The following is a 10599-nucleotide window of genomic DNA, read 5'->3' as shown; positions in this document are numbered from 1 at the left end:
CCAAATTCCATGGTGACGCGGTCGCGTGGTCGATGCGATCGCGTAAGTGGCCATTATAGGGATATGACGCAGACGCGTGAGCCATGCGTCCGCGTGGTAAGGCTTGTGCATTCAGCACCAGTCTAGCACCACTCTAGCACAACTTTCGGTCGTGCACCCTTTCTGACGTCGATTTTCAGTTCACGCGTCCGTGTGAGTGACGCGGACGCGTGGGAGGCATGTTTCCCATGTGACGCGGACGCGTCAGCGACGTGGTCACGTGGGGTGATTTGTGCCAAAGGCACGCCTCCAGCCACGCTTCCGTGTGACTTTCTGTTCAATTTCTTATTCTTTCTGAGCCATCTGCGACGCGGATGCGTCGGCGACGCTGTCGCATCGCGTGCTCTCCCAATCTCTCTTTTTTTTTAGTAAAATAAAAATAAAAATATGCAAATACAGATGCAAACTAAATGTGCTAATAAGGAGAAGAGTTATTGAAAAAGAAAACTAAGAATAAAGAAAGGAACGATCATACCATGGTGGGTTGTCTCCCACCTAGCACTTTGCTTTAACGTCCGTAAGTTGGACGCTCCACTAGCTCAGTCTTCTACTGTGAGTGGATCTTCCAAGAGGAAGATTTCTAACTCCTTGTTTTTCGTCACCTTCTCACCATGATATAGCTTCAAACGATTTCCATTAACTTTGATGAATTCAGATCTTGAAGGATGACTCAGGTGGAAAACTCCGTATGGCTCAGCCTTCTCTACTCTATATGGACCTTCCCATTTTGATCTCAACTTGTCTGGCATGAGCCTCAGTCTAGAGTTGTAAAGGAGAACTAAATCCCTAGGTTGGAACTCTCTCCTCTTGATGTGCTTATCATGTACAGCCTTCATCTTTTTCTTGTATAGCCTTGAGTTTTCATAAGCTTCTAGGCGAAGGCTTTCTAATTCTTGCAGTTGCAACTTCCTTTCAGCTCCGGCTTTCTCAAATCCCATGTTGCACTCCTTTACTGCCCAAAAGACTTTGTGCTCTACCTCAACTGGGAGGTGACAGGCTTTTCCATAAACTAAGCGGAAGGGGCTCATTCCAATGGGTGTCTTGTATGCAGTTCTGTATGCCCAGAGTGCATCTTGTAGCCTGGTGCTCCAGTCTCTTCTATGAGGTTTGACTATCTTCTGCAATATACGCTTGATCTCTTTGTTTGACACCTCTGCTTGCCCATTAGTCTGAGGGTGGTAGGCTATTGCCACTTTATGAACTATCCCATGCTTCTTTAGTAATCTTGTTAGTCTCCTGTTACAGAAATGGGTGCCTTGATCGCTCACGATTGCTCGTGGTGATCCAAAGCGACAAATAATGTGGTTTCTCACAAAGGAAACAACAGTGTTAGCATCATCATTACGGGTGAGAATTGCTTCCACTCATTTAGAAACGTAATCTACAGCTAACAATATGTAAAAATAACCATTAGAATTTGGAAATGGACCCATGAATTCGATGCCCCAAACATAAAAAATTTCACAGAAAAGCATAGTCTGTTGAGGCATCTCACCCCTCTTGGATATATTACCAAACCTTTGGCATGGGGAACAAGATTTATAAAATTCAGCAGCGTCTTTAAAAAGAGTAGGCCACCAGAATCCACAGTCTAAGATTTTTCTAGCTGTTCTTTGAGGGCCAAAATGTCTTCCACTCTCAGATGAGTGGCAGGCCTCTAAAATGGACTGGAATTCTGATTGAGGCACACACCTTCTAATTACCTGGTCAGCGCCACATCTCCATAAATATGGGTCATCCCATATATAATATTTGGACTCGCTTTTCAGCTTGTTTCTTTGATGCTTAGTAAAGTTTGGAGGAAAAGTGAGGCTAACTAGATAATTAGCTACAGGTTCATACCAAGGGACTACTTCAGATACTGCTTGCAGGTTATCAAATGGGAAATTATCATTTATAGGAGTGGAGGTATCCTTAATGTGCTCAAGGCGACTCAAGTGGTCTGCCACTAGATTTTGGTTACCACTCCTATCTTTAATTTCTAAATCAAATTCTTGTAGTAGAAGTATCCAACGTATAAGCCTTGGTTTGGACTCCTTTTTAGCTAATAAATACTTTAGAGCTGCGTGGTCTGAGTACACTACTACCAAGTAAATAGGCTCGGAATTTATCCAGAGCAAAAATAATAGCAAGAAGCTCTTTTTCAGTAGTAGTGTAATTAGACTGAGCTGTGTCTAAAGTCTTAGACGCATAAGCAATGACAAAAGGATCCTTACCTTCACGCTGAGCCAGCGCTGCTCCTACTGCATGGTTGGAAGCATCGCACATGATTTCGAATGGCTGGCTCCAGTCAGGTCCTCTCACAATTGGAGCTTGAGTCAGGGCGGTCTTTAGCTTATCAAATGCCTGTTTGCAATCTTCACTGAACTTGAACTCAATATTTTTCTGCAGTAATCTGGATAAGGGAAGTGTTACCTTACTGAAGTCCTTAATGAATATCCGGTAAAAACCTGCATGGCCAAGGAACGAACGGACTTCCCTCATAGAGGAGGGGTAAGGTAAACTAGAAATAATATCCACCTTTGCTGGATCTACAGAAATGCCAGTATTGGACACAACATGTCCTAGTACAATCCCTTGTTTAACCATAAAGTGATATTTTTCAAAATTCAATACAAGGTTTGTACTGACACATCTATCTAATACTCTAGATAAACTATCTAAGCAAAGGCTAAAGAAATCACCATAAACGCTAAAATCATCCATAAAAACCTCCGTACAGTCCTCAATAAGGTCAGAGAAAAGACTCATCATGCACCTTTGGAAAGTAGCTGGTGCATTGCACAAGCCAAAGGGCATTCTCTTATAAGCATAAGTCCCAAAAGGACATGTAAAAGTAGTCTTTTCCTGATCTTCAAGAGCGATATGAATCTGGAAATAGCCTGTGTAACCATCTAAAAAGCAATAATGTGATTTACCTGACAAGCGATCCAGCATTTGGTCAATGAATGGAAGGGGGTAGTGATCCTTACGAGTGGCTTGGTTGAGACGCTTGTAATCAATGCAGACTCTCCAGGCGTTCTGTACTCTGGTTGCTATGAGCTCTCCATGCTCATTCTTCACTGTAGTGACTCCAGACTTCTTGGGCACCACTTGTACTGGGCTTACCCATTCACTGTCTGAGATGAGGTAGATGATATCTGCCTCAAGTAGTCTGGTCACTTCCTTTTTGACAACCTCCAAGATAGTGGGATTCAGTCTTCTCTGGGGTTGACGAACATGCCTAGCTCCCTCTTCTAAAAATATTCTGTGCTCACAAATTTGAGGGTTGATGCCTTCTATGTCTACCAAGCTCCATCCAATTGCTCTTTTGTGTTTTCTCAGCATACTGAGTAGCTGTTCTTCTTGTTGGGAAGTGAGTTCCCTTGCAATAATAACTGGAAACTTTTGCTTGTCCTCAAGGTAAGCATACTTGAGGTGTGGAGGGAGGGGCTTTAATTCCAATTTCTGCTCATGGTCAGGCTCTGGATTATCTGGGGCTGGTGATAATGGCAAGGCGCTCTCATTGTCCTCCAAGAGTGTCCCCACACTTGGATTTTGTCCTGTGTACTTCTCTTCTAACTCCTCCTGGTGAACTTCAGCCATAGTTTCATCTATGATGTCACACTAGAAGATAGAATAATCATCCAGAGGGTGCTCCATAGCTCCATTTAAACTGAATTTCACTATTCTGCCATCTATTTCAAAAGAATAAGTTCCAGAAAATGCGTCCAGCTTGAATTTTGAAGTCTTCAGGAATGGTCTTCCAAGCAGGATTGATGATGGCCTTCCTGAGTCATTAAGGGGCATTTCCAGAATGTAGAAGTCAATGGGAAATGTGAGCCCCTTAATGCTCATTAATACATCTTCAGCAACTCCAACCATTGTAATAATGCTTTTATCTGCTAACACAAAATGAGCTGCCAACCTTTTTAAGGGAGGGAGCCTCAAAGTATCATATATAGACAAAGGCATTATACTAATGCATGCTCCTAAATCACACATGCAGTCAGAAAATATTACACCACCAATAGTACAATTAACCATACATGGACTTGGATCACTACACTTTTCAGGTATACCTCCCATTAAAGCAGATATAGAACTACCTAAAGGAATAGTTTCTAATTCATTAATTTTGTCTTTATGTATGCATAAATCTTTTAGAAACTTTGCGTATTTAGGTACTTGCTGAATAACATCAAAAAGGAGAACAGTTACTGATACATGCGAAATTGTTACTCTGAGGTTGTAAAATTTGTTGTTCATTCTCTCCCTGGCAATGGCGCCAATAACTGGTGCACAATACCATGGTCCAAGCATAACTTCACAACTTCGCACAACTAACCAGCAAGTGTACTGTGTCGTCCAAGTAATAAAACCTTACGTGAGTAAGGGTCAATCCCACGGAGATTGTTGGTATGAAGCAAGCTATGGTCACCTTGTAAATCTCAGTCAGGCGGATATCAAATGGTTATGGAGTTTTTCGAATTATAATAAATAAATAGAAAATAAAGATAGAAATACTTATGTAATTCATTGGTGAGAATTTTAGATAAGCGTATAGAGATGCTTTCGTCCCTCTGAATCTCTGCTTTCCAGCTGTCTTCATCCAATCAGTCTTACTCCTTTCCATGGCAAGCTTTCTGTAAGGGCATCACCGTTGTCAATGGCTACATCCCATCCTCTCTGTGAAAATGGTCCAAATGCTCTGTCACGGCATGGCTAATCATCTGGAGGTTCTCGATCATACTGGAATAGGATTTACTATCCTTTTGCATCTATCACTACGCCCAGCACTCGCGAGTTTGAAGTTCGTCACAGCCATCCCTTCCCAGATCCTACTCGGAATACTACAGACAAGGTTTAGACTTTTCGGATCTCAGGAATGGCCATCTATGGGTTCTAACTTATACCACGAAGATACTAATAACTCGTACTCGGTCCCCTGTATTAGATATCTAAGAGATACTCATTCTAGCTTAGTTGCATGTAGAACGGAAGTGTTTGTCAAGCACGCGTTCATAAGTGAGAATGATGATGAGCGTCACATAATCATCACATTCATCATGTTCTTGGGTGCGAATGGATATCTTAGAAGCGGAATAAGCTGAATTGAATAGAAAAACAGTAGTACTTTGCATTAAATCATGAGGAACAGTAGAGCTCCACACCTTAATCTATGGAGTGTAGAAACTCTACCGTTGAAAATACATAAGTGAAAGGTTCAGGCATGGCCGAGAGGCCAGCCCCCAAAACGTGATCACAGGATCAAAAATACAATCCAGGATGTCTAATATAATAGTAAAAAGTCCTATTTATACTAAACTAGCTACTAGGGTTTACAGAAGTAAGTAATTGATGCATAAATCCACTTCCGGGGCCCACTTGGTGTGTGCTTGGGCTGAGCTTTAGCTTTCCACGTACAGAGGCTTCTTTTGGAGTTGAACGCCAAGTTGTAACGTGTTTTTGGCGTTCAACTCTGGTTCGTGACGTGTTTCTGGCGTTTAACTCCAGACTGCAGCGTAGAACTGGCATTCAACGCCCTTTTTCGTCATCTAAAATCAGCAAAAGTATGGACTATTATATATTACTGGAAAGCCCTGGATGTCTACTTTCCAACGCAATTAGAAGCGCGCCATTTGGAGTTCTGTAGCTCTAGAAAATCTACTTTGAGTGTAGGGAGGTCAGAATCCAACAGCATCAGCAGTCCTTCTTCAACCTCTGAATCTGATTTTTGCTCAGGTCCCTCAATTTCAGCCAGAAAATACCTGAAATCATTGAAAAACACACAAACTCATAGTAAAGTCCAGAAATGTGAATTTAACATAAAAACTAATGAAAACATCCCTAAAAGTAACTAGATCCTACTAAAAACATACTAAAAACAATGCCAAAAAGCGTATAAATTATCCGCTCATCACAACACCAAACTTAAATTGTTGCTTGTCCCCAAGCAACTGAAAATAAAATAGGATAAAAAGAAGAGAATATACTATAAATTCCAAAATATCAATGAAGCATAGCTCCAATCAGATGAGCGGGACTTGTAGCTTTTTGCCTCTTGAATAGTTTTGGCATCTCACTTTATCCATTGAGGTTCAGAATGATTGGCATCTATAGGAACTCAGAGTTCAGATAGTGTTATTGATTTTCCTAGTTCAGTATGTTGATTCTTGAACACAACTACTTTATGAGTCTTGGCCGTGGCCCTAAGCACTTTGTTTTCCAGTATTACCACCGGATACATAAATGCCACAGACACATAATTGGGTGAACCTTTTCAGATTGTGACTCAGCTTTGCTAAAGTCCCCAATTAGAGGTGTCCAAGGTTCTTAAGCACACTCTTCTTTTGCTTTGGACCTTGACTTTAACCGCTCATTCTCAAGTTTTCACTTGACACCTTCATGCCACAAGCACATGGTTAGGGACAACTTGGTTTAGCCGCTTAGGCCAGGATTTTATTCCTTTAGGCCCTCCTATCCACTGATGCTCAAAGCCTTGGGATCCTTTTTATTTACCCTTGTCTTTTGGTTTTAAGGGTTATTGGCTTTTTGCTCTTGCCTTTTGGTTTTAAGAGCTTTTGGCTTTTTCTGCTTGCTTTTTCTTTTTCTATTTTTTTTCGCCACATTTTTTTTCTGCAAGCTTTTGTATTCACTGCTTTTTCTTGCTTCAAGAATAATTTGTATGATTTTTCAGATTATCAAATAACATGTCTCCTTGTTATCATTCTTTCAAGAGCCAACATATTTAACATTCTTAAACAACAACTTCAAAAGACATATGCATTGTTCAAGCATTCATTCAGAAAACAAGAAGCATTGTCACCACATCAATATAATTAAACTAAGTTCAAGGATAAATTCGAAACTCATGTACTTCTTGTTCTTTTGAATTAAAACATTTTTCATTTAAGAGAGGTGATGGATTCATATTCACTACTTTAAGGCATAGACACTTAGACACTAATGATCATGTAATAAAGACACAAACATAGATAAACATTTAACATAAGAAAACGAAAAACAGAAAATTTAAGAACAAGGAATGAGTCCACCTTAGTGATGGTGGCGTTTCCTTCATGAGGAACCAATGATGTCCTTGAGCTTTTCTATATCTCTTCCTTGTCTTTGTTGCTCCTCCCTCATTGCTTTTTGATCTTCTCTAATTTCATGGAGTATGATGGAGTGCTCTTGATGTTCCATCCTTAGTTGTCCCATGTTGAAACTTAGTTCTCCTAAGGAGGTGTTGATTTGCTCCCAATAGTTCTGTGGAGGAAAGTGCATCCCTTGAGGTATCTCAGGGATCTCTTGATTTGCAGTCAAATATTCTACCACTGAGCTATAGACCCTTGAGATGAGTCTCTCCATCTCCTATGACTTGGAGGTGGAAGCTTTTGTCTTCTCTTTTCTCTTTCTAGAGGTTTCTCTGGCCTTAGGTGCCATCAATGGTTATGGAAAAACAAAAAAGCTATGCTTTTACCACACCAAACTTAGAATATTGCTCGCCCTCGAGCAAAAGAAGAAAGAATAGTAGAAGAAGAAAAAGATATGGAGGTGAGTTGATGGTTTGAACTTGAGTGGGTGGGTGTAGGTGGTTGTATGATGGTTTTAGGGGGGTAATGGATGTGAGTGGTGAAGGGTTCTTGGGAAAGGGTGATATAGGATTATGAGGAGGTAAAGTGAGTGGAGGTATGTAAGGATCTTGTGGGGTCCACAGATCCTAAGGTGTCAAGGATTTGCATCCCTGCACCAATTAGGCATGTAAAACACCTTTGCATGCAATTCTGGCGTTTAAACGCCGAACTGATGCTTGTTCTAGGCGTTCAACGCCCAGATGTAGCATGTTTCTGGCGTTGAACGCCAGTTCTATGCTTGTTTCTGGCATTCAGCGCCAGCTTTCCTCAGTGTGCAGACGCCAGGATGCTGCTTGTTTTGGGCGTTCAACGCCAGATCCATGCTCTGTTCTGGCGTTGAACGCCAGCCAGATGCTCCTTACTGGCGTTTAAATGCCAGTAAGTTCTTCCTCCAGGGTGTGATTTTTCTTTTGCTATTTTTGATTCTGTTTTTGATTTTTCTATTTATTTTGTGACTCCACATGATCATGAACCTAATAAAACATGAAAGAACAATAAAAATAAAAATAAAATTAGATAAATAAAAATTGGGTTGCCTCCCAACAAGTGCTTCTTTAATGTCAATAGCTTGACAGTGGGCTCTCATGGAGCCTCACAGATGTTCAGAGCATTGTTGAGACTTCCCAACACCAAACTTAGAGTTTGGATATGGGAGTTCAACACCAAACTTAGAGTTTGGTTGTGGCCTCCCAACACCAAACTTAGAGTTTGACTGTGGGGGCCCTGGTTGACTCTATTTTGAGAGAAGCTTACTGTGCCTCTTTTCCATGTTTACAGAAGGATGTCCTTGAGTTTTAAACACAAGGGAGTCCTCATTCAATTGAAGGACTAGTTCACCTCTGTTAACATCAATCACAGCTCTTACTGTGGCTAGGAAGGGTCTTCCAAGGATGATGGATTCATCCTCATCCTTCCCAGTATCTAGGATTATGAAATCAGCAGGGATGTAAAGGCCTTCAACCTTTACTAACACGTCCTCTACTTGTCCATAAGCCTGTTTTCTTGAATTGTCTGCCATCTCTAATGAGATTTTAGCAGCTTGCACCTCAAAGATTCCCAGTTTCTCTATTACAGAGAGGGGCATGAGGTTTATCCCTGACCCAAGGTCACATAGAGCCTTCTCAAAGGTCATGGTGCCTATGGTACAAGGTATTAGGAACTTTCCAGGATCCTATTTCTTCTGAGGCAATCTCAGTTGATCTAATGCATTTAGTTCATTGGTGAACAGGGGAGGTTCATCTCCCCAAGTCTCTTTACCAAATAAATTGGCATTCAGCTTCATGATTACACCAAGGAGCTTGGCAACTTGCTCTTCAGTAACATCCTCATTCTCTTCAGAAGAAGAATACTCATCAGAGCTCATGAAGGGCGTAATGAGGTTCAATGGAATCTCTATGGTCTCTAGATGAGCCTCAGAGTCCTTTGGTTTCTCAAAGGGAAACTCCTTATTGATCACTAGACGTCCCAGGAGGTCTTCCTCACTGGGATTCACGTCCTCAACCTCCCTTACAGGTTCGGCCATGGTAATTAATTCAATGGCCTTGCACTCTCCATTTGGATTCTCTTCTGTATTGCTTGGGAGAGTACTAGGAGGGATTTCAGTGATCCTTTTACTCATCTGGCTCACTTGTGCTTCCAAATTTCTAATGGAGGACCTTGTTTCATTCATGAAACTCACAGTGGCCTTAGATAGATCAGAGACTAAATTTGCTAAATTAGAGGTATTTTGTTCAAAGTTCTCTGTCTGTTGCTGAGTGGATGATGGAAAAGGTTTACTATTGTTAAACCTATTTCTTCCACCATTATTAAAGCCTTGTTGAGGCTTTTGTTGATCCTTCCATGAGAGATTTGGGTGATTTCTCCATGAGGGATTATAGGTGTTTCCATATGGTTCACCCATGAAATTCACCTCTGCTATTGCAGGGTTTTCAGGATCATAAGCTTCTTCTTCGGAAGGTTCCTCTTGAGTACTGTTGGATGCAGCTTGCATTCCATTCAGACTCTGAGAAATCATATTGACTTGCTGAGTCAATATTTTATTCTGGGCCAATATGGCATTCATAGTATCAATTTCAAGAACTCCCTTCTTCTTAGGCGTCCCATTACTCACAGGATTCCTCTCAGAAGTGTACATGAACTGGTTATTAGCAACCATGTCAATGAGTTCTTGAGCTTCTGCAGGCGTTTTCTTTAGGTGAATGGATCCACCTGCAGAAGTATCCAATGACATCTTAGCTAATTCAGACAGACCATCATAGAATATATCTAGGATGGTCCATTCTGAAAGCATATCAGAAGGACACTTTTTGGTCAGTTGCTTGTATCTCTCCCAAGCTTCATAAAGGGATTCACCTTCTTTCTGTCTGAAGGTTTGAACATCCACTCTAAGCTTACTCAGCTTTTGGGGAGGAAAGAACTTGGCTAAGAAAGCCTTGACCAGCTTATCCCAAGAGTTCAGGCTATCTTTAGGTTGAGAATCCAACCATATTCTAGCTCTGTCTCTTACAGCAAACGGGAAAAGCATGAGCCTGTAGACTTCAGGATCTACTCCATTAGTCTTAACAGTATCACAGATATGCAAAAATTCAGTTAAGAACTGAAAAGGATCTTCATATGGAAGTCCATGGAACTTGCAGTTCTGCTGCATCAAAGAAACTAATTAAGGTTTCAGCTCAAAATTGTTTGCTCCAATGGTAGGGATGGAGATGCTTCTTCCATGTAAATTGGAATTAGGTGCAGTAAAGACACCAAGCATCCTCCTTGCATTATTATTATTTTTGGCTGCCATCTCCTCTTCTTGTTCGAAAATTTCTGAAAGGTGCTTGCTGGATTGTTGTAATTTAGCTTCTCTTAGTTTCCTCTTCAGAGTCCTTTCAGGTTTTGGATCTGGTTCAACAAGAATATTCTTGTCCTTGCTCCTGCTCATATGAAAAAGAGGGAACAG

General features: G+C 41.1%; 1 non-coding gene across 1 annotated transcript; it reads left to right on the top strand.

The window, feature by feature from the left end:
- Positions 1–9939: 9939 nt before the first annotated feature.
- On the top strand, positions 9940–10047 carry LOC148564619 (small nucleolar RNA R71). The gene has a single exon (XR_015885549.1). It is a non-coding gene; the product is annotated as a small nucleolar RNA R71 (small nucleolar RNA).
- The last annotated feature ends 552 nt before the right edge of the window (positions 10048–10599 follow it).

The sequence above is a fragment of the Arachis ipaensis genome, chromosome B5 (assembly GCF_059453495.1).
Source record: "Arachis ipaensis isolate K30076 ecotype BB chromosome B5, ASM5945349v1, whole genome shotgun sequence".
Taxonomy (NCBI): domain Eukaryota; kingdom Viridiplantae; phylum Streptophyta; class Magnoliopsida; order Fabales; family Fabaceae; genus Arachis; species Arachis ipaensis.
This window is presented reverse-complemented; position numbering and strand designations above follow the sequence as displayed.